We start from the raw sequence: 18,769 nt of genomic DNA on the forward strand, positions 1-18,769 counted from the left end.
CACTGTGTTAGCCAGGAAGGTCTCGATCTCCTGACCTCGTGATCCACCCGCCTAGGCCTCCCAAAGTGTTGGGATTACAGGCGTGAGCCACTGCACCCGGCCTTTACATTTACATTTAAACTTTAACTTTAATTTTTTGAGACAGGGTCTTGCTCTGTCACCCAGGCTGGAGTGCAGTGGTGTGGTCACGGCTCTGTGCAGCCTCAACTTCCCAGGCTCCTGTGATCTTACCACCTCAGCCTCCCCAGTAGCTAGGACCACAGGCTCAGGCCACCACGACTGGCTACTTTTTGTATTTTTTGTAGAGATGGGTTTTCACCATGTTGCCCAGGCTGGTCTCAAAACTCCTGGGGTCAAGCAATCCACATGCTTCAGCCTCCCAAAATGCTGGGGTTACAGGCCTGAGCCACCATGCCCAACTGCTTTGTTTTTATTTCCTGAATTTTTTTTTTTGAGACGGAGTCTCGCTCTTGTTGCCCAGGCTGGAGTGCTATGGCACGATCTCAGCTCACTGCAGCCTCTGCCTCCTGGGTCCAAGCGATTCTCCTGCCTCAGCCTCCCAAGTACCTGGGATTACAGGCATGCACCACCACGCCTGGCTAATTTTGTATTTTTAGTACAGACAGGATTTCTCCACATTGGTCAGGCTGGTCTGAAACTCCTGACCTCAGGTGATCTGCCTGCCTAGGCCTCCCAAAGTTCTGGGATTACAGGCATGAGCCACCTTGCCTGGCCTGAATATTTTGTATTTGTGGTTGGTTGAATCCGTGAATGAGGAACCTATGGATAAGGAGAGCTGACTGGATAAGTGAAATTTAAAGAGTATACAACATATATGCTGTTGTGTAAGGCTTTTACAACTTAGAATAATGTGGGCCGGGCACGGTGGCTTAGGCCTGTAATCCTAGCACTTTGGGAGGCCGACTTACGGGGATCACCTGAGGTCAGGAGTTCGAGACCAGCCTGGCCAACATGGTGAAACCCCATCTCTACTAAAAATTACAAAAAAATTAGCTGGGTGTGGTGGCATGCGTCTGTAATCCCAGCTACTTGGGAGGCTGAGGCAGAATTACTTGAACCTGGGAGATGGAGGTTGCAGTGAGCTGAGATCACACCATTGCACTCCAGCCTGGGTGACAGGGCAAGACTCTGTCTCAAAAAAAAACAAAAACAAAAACTTAGCATAATGTTTTCAGATTTCATCCATGCTGTTGTATTTGTAGGTATTTGTTCCTGAACATTATTTTATTGTGAGGATATACCACGATCTATTTATCTATTCACGGGTTGATGGACATTTGGGTTATTTCCAGATTTTGGCCATTGTGAATAGAGCTGCAATGAACATTCTTGTACAAGAGATGTGAGATTTTTAGTCCACTGTTTTCCCCACCTCACTGCAGAGTAAAAGCAAGAATATACTCTTTGTTATACGGCAGTTTTAATAAAAGAGCTAGGAATAGTTTAATACCTATCTGAGCCTTTCATTGACCTCATGAAAGCACTTGGGTTCTAGCAACTGCAGGTAAAAAGAGCTGGGTCAAGTAATTCAACACGGCCATAGCATCACCCTGGCCTGAGTCCATATCACCAAAATTTGATATATGAATCATACTTTGAGATGGAAGGTGTGCAGATACCAAAGGGTCCTTGCTGATGCTTGGAGGTGGGGAATCGATCTTGTCTATACCCTCAAGTTTAATAAAGAATTCCTAACTACAGAAGAGATTCTTTATCTGCTGCCAGACAGTCTTAATCCTACTTCCTCTTTCCTACTTCCCCCACATGACTGACCTCAAGCAAAGATCTGTAACTCTAGCCTTACTGTGCAAGCCCGTGGCACTTTTAGTATATCTGCATGTTCAGCAGAAGCTAGATATGTCCCTACTTTGCAACAACTAGTAATGGTGAGTCGGCTGCGTAAGGTCAAGCGCTACTCCCATATGCATGGAATGCTTTCTGATGATCGCAATTGTAGTCACTTTAAATAGAATTACAACACTGCACAAATATGATAGTATTAAGAATATCAGTCTTCAGTGAATTTTTCTTATTTCTCTCTATATATAAACAAAGACAGTATTTTTAAACTTTTTTTTTTAGACAAGGTCTTGTTCCATTGCCTAGGCTAGAGTGCAGTGGCGTGATCACAGCTCACTACAGCCACCACCTCCCGGGCCCAAGCGATCCTCACACCTCAGCCTCCCAAGTAGCTGGGACCACTGGTGCACACCACCACGTCCAGCTAATTTTTTTTTTTTTTGAGACCGAGTCTCGCACCGTCAGCAGGCTGGAGTGCAAACTCTGCCTCCCGGGTTCAGTCGATTATGCTGCCTCAGCCTCCCGAGTAGCTGAGAACAGGCGTGTGCTACCACACCCAGCTAATTTTTGTATTTTTAGTAGAGATGGGGTTTCACCATATTGGCCAGGATGGTCTCGATCTCTTGACTTCGTGATCCACCCAGCCCATTTTTTTTCTTTTTTTTTTTTTTTGAGACAGAGTTTCACTCTTGTTGCCCAGGCTGGAGTGCAGTGGCATGATCTCAGCTCACTGCAACCTCCACCTCCCGGGTTCAAACGATTCTCCTGCCTCAGCCTCCCGCGTAGCTGGGACTACAGGCGCCCGCCACCCCACCCAGCTAATTTTTGTATTTTTAATAGAGACCGAGTTTCGCCATCTTGGGCAGGTTAGTCTGGAACTCCTCACCTCAGGTGATCTACACACCTCCGTCTCCCAAAGTGCTGGGATTACAGGCCTGAGCCACCACACCTGGCCACATCCAGCTAATTTTTACATTGTTTTTGTAGAAACGGGAACTCTCCATGTTGCCCAGGATGAAAACTTTTTTTTTCCTTTGAAAAGAAACATATCTTGCAGGAATTTGCTTTCAAGGAAGGACTCCTAAGGCCTTTTTGTATGCTAATTTCTTTTTGTTTTGCTATATTTCTTCTCTTTTTTTTTTTTTTTTTGAGACAGGGTCTCCCTCTCACTCAGGCTGCAGTGCAATGGCCACAATCTTGGCTCACTGCAATCTCAGCCTCCTGGGTTCAAGCAATTCTCCTTTCTTAGCCTGCCTAGTAGCTGGGATTACAGGCGTGTGCCACCACGAGTAGCTAATTTTTGTATTTTTAGTAGAGATGGGATTTTGCCATGTTGTCCAGGCTAGTCTCAAACTCCTGGCCTCAAGTGATCCACCCACCTCGGCCTCCCAAAAGTGCTGGAATTACAGGCCTGAGCCACCATGCCCGGCCTTAACATTCTTTTAAATGCACAGCTGAGTCAACAAGAAAGTAAGTGTTACAGATTGTTAGTAGAGATGGAGTTTTGCCACGTTGCCCAGGTTGGTCTCAAACTATTGGGCCTAAGTGATCTGTACGCCTCTGTCTCTCAAATTGCTGGGATTACAGACAGGAGCCACCATGCCTGGTGCTAAGATATTTCCAACAGTGGTTTAGCAGCAGAGAATAACACGAAATGGAATATTCAAAGAAATAATGTCTCAATATTCTAGAGTCAATAGATGACAGTGAATAATGATATATTTTTACATGGCCTATAAGACCTCAGTTGATAGCCCCTCTTAGGCTTTTTAATTTTTTCCTGCCATCATTCCCTCAACTTTATATGTCACTCACTAACTCGGGCAAGCTTGTTCAACCTGCAGCCCCAGATGGCTTTGAATGCAACCCAACACAAATTCGTGAACTTTCTGAAAACATTATGAGATTTTCTGGCAATCTTTTGGCGGTGTCTGATTTACATAGGGCTCACAGATTGGTTCCATCAGGTATGATTTCTACATAGCTCTCAGGGAAGGCTGGCGTCCCCGCCCTAATCTTATAATGAAAAGGAACTTTCCCCTTGGCTAGAGCCATCTTGTCTGCTCCTTACTGTACAGGGCTGGCAGAGAAGGGAAAATGGAACCGCCATTTTGAACATGACTAGCACAACTGCCGGCATTTATGTCTGCAGCTCTATTTCATAGACTGCTCTTTGTTAGAAAGGAAAATGATTTGGGGCTGCTTTTCTTTTCTCCCTCCCTCCCTCCTTCCCTCCTTCCCTCCTTTCCTCCTTCCTTCCTTCCTTCCTTGATGGAGTTTTGCTTTTGTTACCCAGGCTGGAGTGCAATGGCGCAATCTCGGCTCACTGCAACTTCCGCCTCCCAGGTTCAAGCGATTCTCCTGCCACAGCTTCTTGAGTAGCTGGGATTACAGGCGCCCGCCACCATGCTCGGCTAATTTTTGTATTTTTAGTACAGACTGAGTTTTACCAGTTGGCTAGGCTGGTCTTGGGGGCTGCTTTTCATGAAAAGGAAAACTTTGGCTGGGCGCGGTGGCTCACTCCTGTGATCCCAGCACTTTGGGAGGCTGAGGCGGGCAGATCACTTAAGGTCAGGAGTTCAAGACCAGCCTGGCCAACATACTAAAAATACAAAATTTTTAGTTTTTGTACTCTCTACTAAAAATACAAAAATTAGCTGAGCGTGGTGGTGCATGCCTGTAATCCCAGCTACTTGGGAAGCTGAGGCAGAAGAATAGCTTGAAACTGGGAGGCAGAGGTTGCAGTGAGCTGAGATTGCACCACCTTACTCCAGCCTGGGCAATAGAGGGAGCCTCCATCTCAAAAAAAAAAATAAATAAATAAAGGAAAACCTCATCCAGGACTTCCGTACCCTTACTATTTGCCTAAGTAATTTATTCTTTTGTTTTTTTGGGACAAAGTCTTGCTTTGTTACCCAGGCTGGAGTGCAGTGGCTCAATCTCTGCTCACTGAAACCTCCACCTCTGGGGTTCAAGCGATTCTCCTTCCTCAGTCTCCTGAGTAGCTGGGACTACAGGCAACTGCCACGATGCCTGGCTAATTTTCTTTTTGTATTTTTAGTAGAGACGGGGTTTCACCATGTTGGCCAGGCTGGTTTTGAACTCCTGACCTCAGGTGATCCACCCCCCTCGGCCTCCCAAAGTGCTGGGATTACAGGCGTGAGCCACCGCACCTGGCCATCTTTTAAGGTATTTAAATCATTGGTCCCCAACCTTTTTGGCACCAGGGACTGGTTTCACAGAAGACAATTTTTCCACAGACGTGGTGGGTTGGGGGGCATAGTTTTGGGATGATTCAAGCACATTACATTTATTGTGTACTTTATATTATTATTACATTGTAACATATAATGAAATAATTATACAACTCACCATAATGTAGAATCAGTGGGAGACCTGAGCTTGTTTTTCTGCAACTAGACAGTCCCATCTGGGAGTGATGGGAGACAGTGACAGATCATCAGGCATTAGATTCTCATACGGAGCCCATGACCTTGATCCCTCACAATACGGTTCACGCTTTTATGAGAATCTAATGCTGCCACTGATCTGACAGGGGGTGAGCTCAGGCATTAATGCAAGTGATGGGAAACGGCTGTATATACAGGTGAAACTTTGCTGGCTCACCCTCCGCTCACCTGCTGTGCAGCCCAGTTCCTAACAGGCCGAGGACAGAACTGGTACCTGTTGGGGATCCCTGATTTAAATGAAATAGCTGGAACCTACATTTTGTAGTTAATGGATGGTTTATTTTCTCCCAAGAGTTTCTATATGCACGATAAATTCAGTAACCCCAGTGGTTTACTCCGGCCTGAGAACAATTGCCTTCAAATAACTAGCAGGTTCATTCTATTTGCTTTGTTTGTAGATACGGGGTTTTGCTATGTTGCCTAGACTGATCTTGAACTCTTGGGCTCAAGCAGTCTGCCCACCTTGGCCTCCCAAAGTGCTGGGATTACAGGCATGAGCCACCATACGCGGCCTCCAGTTGCTTTTTACTGATTGCTGTGTCAGCCACGGAGGGACCCTGACTACTGAGTTTCCCAAGGAAACTTAGGGGCTGAAGCTCAAATGGCTCCCTTTGAAGTTGAGAGTCTGCTACCAGTGCCATAGTTACTTTCTCAGCACCACCATGGGTAGCCAGAAAGACAGTGGGGGCTCAGTATACTATTTGTGTAGGCCTGTTCCCCACACCACTCCTGCAATCTCAACAGCTGTTCCCTCCAAGCTCCCTGTGCATTCCCTGTATGATCTTGTAAGTATGAAGATCAGCAATAAAATGGTAAGTTGCCTTTGCTTCTCTCTGTAGTTGGCCTAAATCACCACAGCCCCTGACTCCCAACACTTGCTACACACACAGAACATGGAGCAAGCCAGTCTCTCCATGGCATGCCTCAAGGGCCAGGATTTAAGTCACTCAATCCTGATCTTTCTGTCTCCTTCCCCCGCCCCTCAATTTGTGTTCTATTTTTCATCCTTTCTGCCACCCTCCGGGCTCAGGTCCTAACATTTATTCTGATCACTACAGAATAAAGAGACAGTAGTCTTCTTATTCATGTCTTGCCTTCACCCATCATTCATACCACTCTGCTTACCTGCTTGCCACTGCCACACACTTTTTTTTTTTTTTTTTTTTGAGACAGAGTCTCGCTCTGTTGGCCAGTCTGGAGTGCAGTGGCACAATGTCGGCTAACTGCAACCACCTCCTCCAAGGCTCAAGCAATTCTCCTGCCTCAGCCTCCTGAGTAGCTGGGATTACAAGCATGTGCCACCACGCCCGGCTAATTTTTTTGTATTTTTAGTAGAAACAGGGTTTCACCATGTTGGCCAGGCTGATCTCAAACTCCTGACCTCAGGTGATCTGCCCACCTTGGCCTCCCAAAGTGCTGGGATTACAAGCCTGAGCCACCTTGCCCAGCCAACTGCTACACCCTTACTCTTCCTTTTTTTTTTGAGAGAAGTCTCGCTCTTGTCCCCCAGGTTTGAGTGCAATGGCTTGATCTCGGCTCACTGCAACCTCTGCCTCCTGGGATCAAACGATTCTCCTGCCTCTGCCTCCCAAGTAGCTGAGATTAAGGTGCCTTCCACCATGCCCAGCTAATTTTTGTATTTTTTAGTAGAGACAAGGTTTCACCGTGTTGGCCAGGCTGGTCTTGAGTGCCTGACCTCAGGTGATCCACCCGCCTGGCCTCCCAAAGTGCTGGGATTACAGGCATGAGCCACCAGGCCCGGCTTTTTTTTTTTTTTCTTTTTTGAGACAGAGTCTCTCTCTGTCTCCCTGGCTGGAGTGCAGTGGTGTAATATCTTGGCTCACTGCAACCTCTGCCTCCTAAATTCAAGCTATTCTCCTGTATCAGCCTCCCAAGTAATTGGGATTACAGGTGCATGCCACCACGCCTGGCTAATTTTTTGTATTATTTGCAGAGAGAGGATTTCACCAAGTTGGCCAGGCTGGTCTTGAATTCCTGACCTCAAGTGATCCACCCACCTCGGCATCCCAAAGTGCTGGAATTACAGGTATGAGTCACCATGTCTGGCCCAAATTCTTTTACGCTTTTACCAGAGTAATATTTATTTTATTTTATTTATTTTTTGAGACAGAGTTTCACTTTTGTTGCCCAGGCTGGAGTGTAGTGGTGCAATCTCGGCTCACTGCAACCTCTGCCTCCCGGGTTCAAGTGATTCTCCTGCCTCAACCTCCGGAGTAGCTGGGATTACAGGCACCAGCCACCACACCTGGCTAATTTTTCTTTTTTCTTTTTTTTTTTTTTCTTTTTGAGACGGAGTCTCGCTCTGTCGCCCAGGCTGGAGTGCAGTGGTGCGATCTCAGCTCACTGCAAGCTCCGCCTCCCGGGTTCACACCATTCTCCTGCCTCAGCCTCCTGAGTAGCTGGGACTACAGGCGCCTGCCACCATGCCTGGCTAATTTTTTGTATTTTTAGTAGAGATGGGGTTTCACTGTGTTAGCCAGGATGTTCTCACTCTCCTGATCTTGTGATCCACCCGCCTTGGTCTCCCAAAGTGCTAGGATTACAGGCGTGAGCCACCACGCCCAGCAATTTTTCGTATTTTTAGTAGAGACGGGGTTTCGCCATGTTGGCCAGGCTTGTCTTGAACTCCTGACCTCAGGTGATCCACCCGCCTCGGCATCCCAAAGTGGTGGGATTACAGGCGTGAGCCACCGTGTCCGACCTCATATGTATAAATTTCAAAAAGGATTATTTTTTTTTGCCTGATTAAAGTCACATCATAGTGAGTTAGAAAGAGCCTGAATTTTAGAGCCAGCAAACCCTGGTTCTATAGCTTGCTAGCTGCTTAGCATTTCTGTCTTTTCGTTTCTTCTCCTAAGATATAGAGATAAATAATAGTAACTGTCTCATAAGTTTATTTATTTATTTATTTATTTTGAGACAGTTTTGCTCTTGTTGCCTAGGCTGGAGTGCAATGGCATGATCTTGGCTCACTGCAACCTCCGCCTCCCGGGTTCAAGTGATTCTCCTGCCTCAGCCTCCGGAGTAGCTGGGATTACAGGCATGTGCCACCACACCCAGCTAATTTTTTGTATTTTTAGTAGAGACGGGGTTTCACCATGTTGGCCAGGCTGGGTCTCGAATGCCCGACCTCAGGTGATCCGCCTGCCTCAGCCTCCCAAAGTGCTGGATTTACAGGCGTGAGCCACTGCACCTGGTCTATTTTTTTGAGACAGAGTCTCACTCTGTTGCCCAGGCTGGAGTGCAGTGGTGCAATTAGGGGTCACTACAGCCTCCACCTCCCAGGCTCAGATGATGCTGCTGCCTCAGCCTCCCCACTAGCTGGGACCACAGGCATGCACCACCATGCCCAGATAATTTTTGTATTTTTTGTAGAGACAGGGTTTCACCATGTTGCCCAGGCTGGTGTCAAATGCCTGTGCTCAAGCGACCCTTTTGCCTTGGCCTCCCAAACTGCTGCGATTACATGTGTGAGCCACCATGTCCAGCCGGAGAGCCACCATTTGAAGAGGGTTTTCAATAATGAAGTGAGAACATGGCAGGTAGGATGCAGACCAGTAGCCAGGACACTGTGCAGAAATGTACCAAAGGAATGGCTACAATATGAGGCTATCCCAGAAAGAATGTCTATCCAGCTTAGGTTGAATTTGATCCCTCAGTTGGCATCACTGAGGAGGTGTTTTTCCCTAAACTCTTGGGAGGTAGGCACATGGTCTTTATTTTTTTATTTTATTTACTTATTTTTTCAAGACAGAGACTCGCTCTGTCACCCAGGCTAGAGTGCAGTGGCGCAATCTTGGCTCACTGCAACCTCTGCCTCCCGGGTTCAACCGATTCTCCTGCCTCAGCCTCCCGAGTAGCTGCGACTACAGGCACACGCCACCATGCCTGGCTAATTTTTTGTATTTTTAGTAGAGATGGGGTTTCACTGTGTTAGCCAGGATGGTCTCGATCTCCTGACCTCGTGATCTGCCTTCCTTGGCCTCCCAAAATGCTGGGATTACAGGCGTGAGCCACCTCCCCTGACCCAGCATATGGTCTTTAAAGTGGTGCTCTGAGGCCAGGCATGGCGGCTCATGCCTGTAATGCCAGCACTTTGGGAACGCAAGGTGGAAAGATCCCTTGAGTCTGGGAGTTTGAGATCAGCATGGGCAATATAGCAAGACTCCATCTCTATTAAAAAAAAAATTGCCTGCTGGGTGCGGTGGCTGACTCCTGTAATCCCAGCATTCAGCACTTTGGGAGGCCGAGGTGGGCAGATCACTTGAGGTCAGAAGTTCGAGACCAACTTGGCCAACATGGCGAAACCCCATCTCTACTAAAAATACAAAAAAAAAAATTAGCCAGGTGTGGTAGCAGGCGCCTGCGATACCAGCTACTTGGGAGGCTGAGGCAGGAGAATTGCTTGAACCTGGGAGGTGGAGGTTGCAGTGAGCTGAGGTCACACCACTGCACTCCAGCCTGGGCAACAGAGCAAGACTCAGTCTCAAAAAAAAAAAAAAAAAATGCCAACTCCATCTTCACTATATGTTTAGGGAGCACATAGAATAACATGAGTAGTTTTCTGGGCCTTTGAGATGACTGTTTCTAAATCCCTCTCCAAATTGGTGCCATTCTGGGACTGGCCCTCAACTGGAGGTGCCCCTCAGCATTACATCTGGAACTTTATTTAAAAAAATACAAGGCCTGCCGGGCGCAGTGGCTCATTCCTGTAATCCCAGCACTCAGCACTTTGGGAGGCCAAGGCGGGCAGATCACGAGGTCAAGAGATCAAGACCACCCTGGCTGACACGGTGAAACCCTGTCTCTACTAAAAATACAAAAAATTAGCCGGGCGTGGTGGTGGGCGCCTGTAGTCCCAGCTACTCGGGAGGCTGAGGCAGGAGAATGGCATGAACCCGGGAGGCGGAGCTTACAGTGAGCCAAGATGGCACCACTGCACTACGGCACTCCAGCCTCCAGCCTAGGTGACAGAGCAAGACTCCATCTCAAAAAAAAAAAAAAAAAAAAAAAAAAAAAAGGCCTGGCTCAGTGGCACACACCTGTAATCCCATCACTTTGGGAGGCCAAGGTGGGCGGATCGTGAGGTCAGGAGATCTAGACCATCTTGGCCAACATGGTGAAACCCTGACTCTACCAAAAATACAAAAATTAGCTGGGCGTGGTGGTGGGTGACTGTAATCTCAGCTACTTGGGAGGCTGAGGCAGGAGAATTGCTTGAACCCAGGAGGTGGAGGTTGCAGTGAGTTGATATCGTGCCACTGCACTCCAGCCTGGGCGACTGAGTGAGACTCCATCTCAAAAAACAAAAACAAAAACAACACAAAACAAAACAAATCAAAGAAAACTAGGGATTTTATTTTATTTTGTGACAGAATCTTGCTCTGTCGCTCAGGGTGGAGTGCAGTGGTGTGATCTCGACTCATTGCAACCTCTGCCTCCCAGGTGCCAGCGATTCTCCTGCCTCAGCCTCTCCGTAGCTGGGATTACAGGCGCCCACCACCAGGCCCAGCTAATTTCTGTATTTTGTACAGACAGGGTTTCACCATGTTGGCCAGGCTGGTTTTGAACTGATGAGCTCAGGTGATCCTCCCACCTTGGCCTCCCAAAGTGCTGGGATTACAGGTGTGAGCCATTGTGCCCAGCCTTATTTTATTTTATTTTTTTTCTTTTTTAGTTTTTCTCTCTCTTTTTTTGTTCTTTTTTATTTTTTTAAATTAAAAAAATTTTTTTTTGAGATGGAGTTTCACTCTTGTTGCCCAGGCTGGAGTGCGATGGTGCTATCTCGGGTCACCGCAACCTCCTCTTCCCGGGTTCAAGTGATTCTCCTGCCTCAGCCTCTCTAGTAGCTGGGATTACAGTCATGCGCCATCACACAGGGCTAATTTTGTATTTTTAGTAGAGATGGGGTTTCACCATGTTGGCCAGTCTGGTCTTGAACTTCTGACCTCAGGTGGTCTGTCTGCCTTGGCCTCCCAAAGTGCTGGGATTACAGGTGTGAGCCATCGTGCCCAGCCTATTGTATTTTTTTGAGACAGAGTCTTGCTCTGTTACCCAGGCTTGAGTGCAGTGTTGCAATCTTGGCTCTGTACAACATCTGCCTCCTGGACTTAAGCAATTCTCCTGCTTCAGCCTCTCAAGTAGCAGGGACTACAGGGGCCCAACACTATGCCAGGCTAATTTTTTTTTGGGGGGGATGGAGTTTTGTCCTTGTTGCCCAGGCTGGAGTGCAATGGCGTGATCTTGGCTCACTGCAACCTCCGCCCCCTGGGTTCAAGCAATTCTCCTGCCTTAGCCTCCCAAGTAGCTGGGATTACAAGCGTGCATCACCACGCCTGGCTAATTTTGTATTTTCAGTAAAGATGGGGTTTCTCCAGGTTGGTCAGTCTGGTCTTGAACTCCCAACCTCAGGTGATCTGCCTGCCTTGGCCTCCCAAAGTGCTGGGATTATAGGCATGAGCCACCACGTCCGGCTGCTAATTTTTTTTGTTTTTGTTTTTAGATGTAGTCTTTCTCTGTTGCCCAGGCTGGAATGCAATGAAGTGATCTTGGCTCACTGCAACCTCTGCCTCCCGGGTTCAGGTGATTCTTCTGCCTTAGCCTCCTGAGTAGCTGGGATTACAGGCATGTGCCACCATGCCCCACTATTTTTTTTTTTTTTTTTGAGACGGAGTTTTGCTCTTTTGCCCAGGGTGGAGTGCAGTGGTGTGATCTTGGCTCACTGCAACCTCCACCTTCTGGTTTCAAGAGATTCTCCTGCCTCAGCCTCCCGAGTAGCTGGGATTACAGGCGCCCAGCACCATGTCCAGCTAATTTTTTTGTATTTTTAGTAGAGATAGGGTTTCACCATGTTGGCCAGGATGGTCTTGAACTCCTGACCTCGTGATCTGCCCATCTCAGCCTCCCAAAATGCTGAGATTACAGACGTAAGCCACCACGCCCAGCCGTGCCCCACTAATTTTTTTTTTTTTTTTTTTGAGATGGAGTTTCGCTCTTGTTGCCCAGGCTGGAGTGCAATGGTACAATATCGGCTCACTGCAACCTCTGCTTCCCAGATTCACGTGATTCTCCTGCCTCAGCCTCCTGAGTAGCTGGGATTACAGACATGCACCATCACACCTGGCTAATTTTGTACTTTTAGTAGAGACGGGGTTTCACCACGTTGGCCAGGATGGTCTCGAACTCTTGACCTCATGATCCGCCCGCCTCGGCCTCCCAAAGTGCTGGGATTACAGGTGTGAGCCACCACACCCAACAATTTTTGTGTTTTTAGTAGAGGAGGGGTTTCGCCATGTTGGCCAGGCTGGTCTCGAACTCCTGACCTCAAGTGATCCGCCTGCCTTGGTCTCCCACAGTGCTGGGATTACAGGCATGAGCCACTGTGTCCAGCCACCAGGCTAATTTTTTTTTGTATTTTTAGTAGAGACGGAGTTTCACCATGTTGGCCAGGCTGGTCTTGAACTCCTGACCTCAATGATCCACCTACCTTGGCCTCCCAAATTGCTGGGATTACAGGCCTGAGCCACTGTGCCCAGCCAGGATTTTATTACAAAGGAAGAAGAAATGAGATTAGTGAATCAAAACTACACATTTTTATTATAGATTACTGTTTATTATACATAGTATTATATCATTGTATGTTTTTAATATTTATTGAATACCAGGAAAATATACAATAAAAATGTTTTCCTTTAAAACAAATTAAAGTGGGCTGAGCATGGTGGCTCATGCCTATAATCTTAGCACTTTTGGAGGCCCAGATAGGAGGATTGCTTGAGCCCAGAAGGTTGAGACCAGCCTGGGCAATGTAGTGAGACCCCATCTCTACATACAAAAACTAGCCAGGCATGATGGTGCCTGCCTGTAATCTCAGCTACTTGGGAGGTTGAGGTAGAAAGATTGCTTGAGCCCAGGAGGTTGAGGCTGTAGTGGATTGAGACCGTGCCACTGTACTCCAGCCTGGGCAACAGAAGGAAACTCTATCTCAAAAAAAAAAAAAAAAAAAGAAAGAAAGAAAAAAGAAAAGGAAAAGTTAGCCAGGCATGGTGAGGCATGCCTTTAGTCCCAGCTACTCGAGAGGCTGAGGTAAGAGGATAGCTTGTGCCTCGGAGGTTGAGGTTGTAGTGACTCACTGCGCTCCAGCCTGGGCTACAGAGAAACACCCTGTCTCACAGACACACCAAAAAACTAAAAAATTATTTTAATTATTTTTCCCCTAGTAAAGATCTTTCTTTTTTTTTTTTTTTTGAGAAGGAGTCTCGCTCTGTTCCCCAGGCTGGAGTGCAGTGGTGCGATCTTGGCTCACTGCCAGCTCCGCCTCCTGGGTTCACGCCATTCTCCTGCCTCAGCTTCCCGAGTAGCTGGGACTACAGGCACCTGCCACCACGCCCGGCTAATTTTTTTGTATTTTTAGTAGAGACGGGGTTTCACCATGTTAGCTAGGATGGTCTCGATCTCCTGACCTCGTGATCCACCCACCTTGGCCTCTCAAAGTGCTGGGATTACAGGTGTGCACCATCGTGCCCGGCCAAAGATCTTTCTTGTTACCTACCGTGAACGTAATGAAGTAGTGTTTTTAAAAGTACGAAGACTGTAGCAGAATGGCTATATTTAAATCATGGCTCCATAGTTTACTTGCGGTTGTACAACTTTGGATAAGTCACTTACTTAACCTCTCTAGTTGGAATTTTGTTGTCCATAATGTGAGGATGATAATAGTACCTACCTCGTAGGGTTGCTATGAAGATGAAATGGGCCAGGTGCGGTGGCTCAAGCCTGTAATCCCAACGCTTTGGGAGTCTGAGGACAGCAGATCACTTGAGGTCAGGAGTTCGAAACCAGCCTCGCTAACATGGTGAAAACCCATCTCTACTAAAAGTACAAAAATTAGCCAGGCGCAGTGGCTCACACCTGTAATCCCAGCACTTTGGGAGGCTGAGGCAGGCAGATCACCTGAGGTCAGGAGTTTGAGACCAGCCTGGCCAACATGGTAAAACTCCATCTCTACTAAAAATACAAAAATTAGCTGGCAAAGCCCAGCCCGTGGTTCCAAAGCCCAGCCTGTAATCCTAGCTTTTTGGGAGGCTGAGGCAGGAGAATCTCTTGAAGCCAGGAGGTGGAGGTTGCAGTGAGCCAACATCACACCACTGCACTCCAGACTGGGCGACATGTCAAGCGAGACTCTGTCTCCAAAAAATAAAAAATAAAAAAACAATAAAAATACAAAAATCAGCTGGGAGTGGTGGTGCACACCTGTAGCCCCAGGTATTCGGGAGCCTGAGACAGAAGAATTGCTTGAACCTGGGAGGCGGAAGTTGCAGTGAGCCGAGATCATGCCACTGCACTCCAGCCTGGGAGACAGAGCGAGATTCCCTCTCAAAAAAAAAAAAAAAAAAAAAAAAAAAAAGATGAAATGTATTTATACACCCATAAATACATAGAGCAGTAAGTATTCAATAATATTCAATAAATACTATTATTGTGGTTGAAACTTTAGACAATTCAAAAAATTAGAAAGACCGAAAAAAGGTAATCAATAATCCATCTTCCAAAGGCAACCGATATTAAAATGTTGAAGTATTTACTTACAATAAAATTTCTATGGATATTTGTACCCAGTGGAAATACTTATGTATGTGATTTGTATGTTATTTTTTATTTTTATTTTTTAGACCAGGTCTTGCTCTGTCATGCAGGCTGGAGATTCATCCCCCTGCCTTAGTAGCTGGGACTACAGGTGTGCACTACATCGCCTGGCTAATTTTTGTATTTTTTGTAGAGAGGAGGTTTCACCATGTTGGCCAGGCTGATCTTGAACTCCTGAGCTCCGGTGATCCACCTGCCTTGGCCTCCCAAAGTGCTGGGATTACAGGCATGAGCCACCGTGCCCAGCTGATTTGTACTCTTCTTTAGTCCAGAGCCTCTCTTCTCTTCTTCATTCTGCTTTGTGTCTCAGGAGGGACTCATGAGGACTCCATCAATGGATTCTATTGAGCTCTTCTATTTGGGTTTACCTAATGGGGACACTATGATGGGGTATTAATTTCCCTTCTCCTTTGAGGGAGTGGGGTGGGTTGGCTGTGCCCCTTTACTGAACGTCTCACCTCTTGTCAGAGGCTCTTTCCTGGGATCTCCATTTCAGCCTATGTTTGGTAACTGCTGTTGATAGACAGCTGCAACAATTTCTGCAATAATCTTTTTTTGTTTGTTTGTTTGTTTTTGAGACGGAGTCTCCCTCTGTCGCCCAGGCTGGGGTGCAGTGGCGCAATCTCGGCTCACCGCAAGCTCCGTCTCCCGGGTTAACGCCATTCTCCTGCCTCAGCCTCCTGAGTAGCTGGGACTACAGGTGCCCGCCACCATGCCCGGCTAATTTTTTTTTGTATTTTTAGTAGAGATGGGGTTTCACCGTGTTCGTCAGGATGGTCTCGATCTCCTGACCTCGTGATCCGCCCGCTTCTGCCTCCCAAAATGCTGGGATTACAGGCATGAGCCACCATGCCCGGCCAAGTTCTGCAATAATCTTTATTGGTTTCCCTAAACCTTTTGTAAATGATCCCTTTGCTAAATCTCCTCAAGTTACCCAGTTTGAATGTACCATGTCCTTTCTTCTAGGACTTTGATACATAGGAGAAGAACAAAGTTTTTTTCAGGAAGATTAATTTTAGTAGCTGTATAATATTCTATAGTGCCAATATACCAACAATCACAGCAGTTACTTAATGTGCATGTCAGGTGCTTCATAGACATCCTCTTATTCAGTAATTAGCACCTCCAGAGATTCGTAGCTTACAGATGAGGAAAGTGACTTCAGGGAAGGCTGAAAACTTATTTGCCTGAGGTTACAGAGCTGACAAGCAGCAAGGTCAGTCTTCAGAATCTGTATTCTTCCCACTAAACCCAGTGGTTCCAAACCCCAGCTAATCATGAAAGAGAAAAATCTGGCTGGCACGGTGGCTCACGCCTGTAATCCCAACACTTTGGGAGTCTGAGGCAGGCAGATCTTTTGAGCTTTTGACCAGCCTGGCCAACCTGGCAAAACCACATCTCTACTACAAATAGAAAACTTAGCTGGATGTGGTGGCACGCACCTGTACTCTCAGCTACTTGGGAGGCTGAGACACAAGAATCACTTGAACCTGGGAGGCAGAGGTTGCAGTGAGCTGAGATCGAGCCACTGAACTCCAGCCTGGGTGAGGGAGTGAGACTCTGTCTCAAAAAAAAAAAAAGAGAGAGAGAGGGAGAGAAATCTATTTCCACTCCCAGAGATCTTAACTTAGTAGGTCAAGAGTAAGACCCATAAATCTCTATTTTTATAAAAGTTCCTCAGGGGATTCTGATGATAAGCTGGATTTGGGAAAGAAAGCACAGTTTACCTTAGCTTGATATACTGATGTTTCCTTTTTATTGGATATTTAGATCATCTGTACATTTTGTCCTTATAAATAAGACTGAAATAAAGATGGTTATATATAAAGACTTGCCCATATTTAATACTGTTCACATAATACAAGTCTCAAAAGAATGAATAGTGAATCAAAAATAGAAATATTTTTGACTGGGCATGGTGGCTCATGCCTGAGGATCACCTGAGGTCAAGAGTTTGAGATCAGTCTGGCCAACATGGTGAAACCCCGTCTCTACTAAAAAAAAAATTAGCCAGGTGTAGTGGCACACATCTGTAATCCCAGCTACTTGGGAGGCTGAAGCATGAGAATCACTTGAATCTGGGAGGCGGAGGTCGCAGTGAGCTGAGATCGCGCCACTGCACTGCAGCCTGGGCTACAGAGAAAGACTCCATCTTAATAAATAAATTAATTAAAAAAATAAATAAATGGTCATCAGCAAAGCCTGAGTCCTGTCCTCTCACTCCTCCCCGAACAGAATGAGCTTCACCATTCGCTCCACCTTCTCCACCAACTACTGGTCCCTGGGCTCTGTCCAGGTGCCCAGCTACGGTGCTCGGCCGGTCAGCAGCTCGGCCAGCATCTATGCAGGTGCCAGGGGCTCTGGTTCCTGGATCTCTGTGTCCTGTTCCACCAGCTTCTGGCTCGGCATTGGGTTCCAGGGTCTGGCCGCGGGGATGGCTGGGGGTCTGGCAGGAATGGGAGGCATCCAGAACTATAAGGAGGCCATGCAAAGCCTGAACGATCGCCTGGCCTCCTACCTGGACAGAGTGAGGAGCTTGGAGACCGAGAACTGGAAGCTGGAGAGCAAAATCCGGGAGCATCTGGAGAAGAAGGGACTCCAGGTCAGAGTCTGGAGCCGTTACTTCAAGACCATCGAGGACCTGAGGGCTCAGATCTTCACAAATACTGCCTTCATCTTTCTGTAGATCAACAATGCCCGTCTTGCTGCTGATGACTTTGGAGTCAAGTATGAGACAGAGCTGGCCCTGTGCCAGTCTGTGAAGAACTACATCCATGGGCTCCGCAAGGTCATTGATGACACCAGTGTCACTTGGCTGCAGCTGGAGACAGAGATTGAGGCTCTCAAGGAGGAGCTGGTCTTCATGAAGAAGAACCACGAAGAGTAAGTAAAAGGCCCACAGGCTCAGATTGCCAGCTCTGGGTTGACCGTGGAGGTAGATGCCCCCAAATCTCAGGACCTTGCCAGGATCATAGCAGACATCCAGGCCCAATATGACGAGCTGGCTTGGAAGAACTGAGAGGACCTGGACAAGTACTGGTCTCAGCAGATTGAGGAGAGCACTACAGTGGTCACCATGCAGACCGCCAAGGTTGGAGCTGCTGAGATGCCGCTCACGGAGCTGAGACATACAATCCAGTCCTTGGAGATCGACCTGGACTGCATGAGAAATCTGAAGGCCAGCTTGGAGAACAGCCTGAGGGAGGTGGAGGCCCGCTACACTCTGCAGATGGAGCAGCTCAACGGGATCCTGCTGCACCTGGAGTCAGAGCTGGCACAGACGCGGGCAGAGGGACAGTGCCAGGCCCAGGAGTACGAGGCCATGCTGAACATCAAGGTCAAGCTGGAGGCTGAGATTGCCACCTACCACTGCCTGGTGGAAGACGGCAAGGACTTCAATCTTGGTGATGCTCTGGACAACTCCATGCAAATCATCCAAAAGACCACCACCTGCAGGATAGTGGATGGCAAAGTGGTGTCTGAGACCAACGACACCAAAGTTCTGAGATGTTAAGCCAGAAGAAGCAGGGTACCCTCTGGGGAGCAGGAGGCCAATAATAAGTTCAGAGGTAAAATAAATACATATTTTTAAGATTTTTGGTTTTTTTGAGATGGAATCTTGCTCTGTCGCCCAGGCTGGAGTGCAGTGGCGCGATCTCGGCTCACTGCAACCTCCACCTCCTGGCTTCAAGCAATTCTCCTGCCTCACATTCTGGAGCAGCTGGGACTACAGGCACACTCCACCACGCCCAGCAAATTTTTGTATTTTTTTTTTTTTTTTGAGACGGAGTCTCGCTCTGTTGCCCAGGCTG

At 47.4% G+C, this 18,769-nt stretch overlaps 1 pseudogene; it reads left to right on the plus strand.

Annotated features, from left to right (window-relative positions):
- The first annotated feature begins 17,172 nt into the window (after positions 1-17,172).
- On the plus strand, positions 17,173-18,471 carry LOC100436608 (keratin, type I cytoskeletal 18-like; annotated as a pseudogene).
- Positions 18,472-18,769: the final 298 nt, after the last annotated feature.

Source organism: Pongo abelii, chromosome 3 (assembly GCF_028885655.2).
Source record: "Pongo abelii isolate AG06213 chromosome 3, NHGRI_mPonAbe1-v2.0_pri, whole genome shotgun sequence".
Classification (NCBI taxonomy): domain Eukaryota; kingdom Metazoa; phylum Chordata; class Mammalia; order Primates; family Hominidae; genus Pongo; species Pongo abelii.